We start from the raw sequence: 1010 nt of genomic DNA, 5'->3' as shown, positions 1-1010 counted from the left end.
CCTCCCAACCTGGCTCGTTCCCCTGCTCCCGCCCACGCTGCCGCACTTGCCCTTACCTCTCCAACACCACCCTCCTCACCAGCACCCATCACCGACCCTATCGCATCACCGACCCTATCGCATCACCGACTCCTTCACCTGCACGTCTACCAACATCATATATTGCCTCTCCTGCTCTCTCTGCCAATCCCTGTACATCGTACAAACGGGGCGCCGCCTGGCCGACCGATTCGCGGAACACCTCCGAGATATCAACGTCGGCAATGACACCCCGGTGTCACGCCACTTCCGTTCTGCCGGCCACTCCTTGCGGCAACACCTGTCTGTGTTTGGATTGTCCATGCACAGGGGCCATCCGGACTCCCGTTTGCGCCGTGAACAGGGATTAATCTTCTATCTTCGCTCCTTTGCGCCACATGGGCTCAACTCCCCTCCACTCTTCATCTAACCCCCTCCTCCTGTCTCTCTCCCCCACCCTCCCTCCTACCACCCATCTCTCCCCTCCCCCACCTCCTGCTCCGACTCCTACTTCTTTGTACGTCTCTTCACCTCTCTTCACACTTCTCTCCACTCCCACTTCTCTTCACCCCTACTCTTTCTCTCCTCTCTCTTACTCTCTCTCACTCTCTTCTCTCGTACTCCCCCCTCTCTCAATCTTACTCTCTACACTCTTACTCTCCTACTCTCTACACTCTTACTCTCTTACTCTCTCACTCTCTTCCCCTCTCTCTCACTCTCTTTCTCTTCCTTTTTTCTCCCCCCCATACCCCTCTTCCCTCTCTCTTCCTCTCTTTCTCCCCCCATACCCACCTTCCCCTCTTTCTCCCCCCATACCCACCTTCCCCCTCTCTCAATCCCCCTTCCCTCTCTTATACCCACCCTCTCTGCTCTCTTCCTCTCCCCTCCCATACCCATCTTCCCCCTCTCTTACATCCACCTTCCCCTTCTCCCTCCTCGTCAACACCCCCTCATAAGCTCATCGCACCACACCCCAACACACTCCTACTCTA

Source organism: Octopus bimaculoides, chromosome 26, assembly GCF_046866305.1.
Source record: "Octopus bimaculoides isolate indiv1 chromosome 26, ASM4686630v1, whole genome shotgun sequence".
In the NCBI taxonomy this organism is placed as follows: domain Eukaryota; kingdom Metazoa; phylum Mollusca; class Cephalopoda; order Octopoda; family Octopodidae; genus Octopus; species Octopus bimaculoides.
This window is presented reverse-complemented; position numbering follows the sequence as displayed.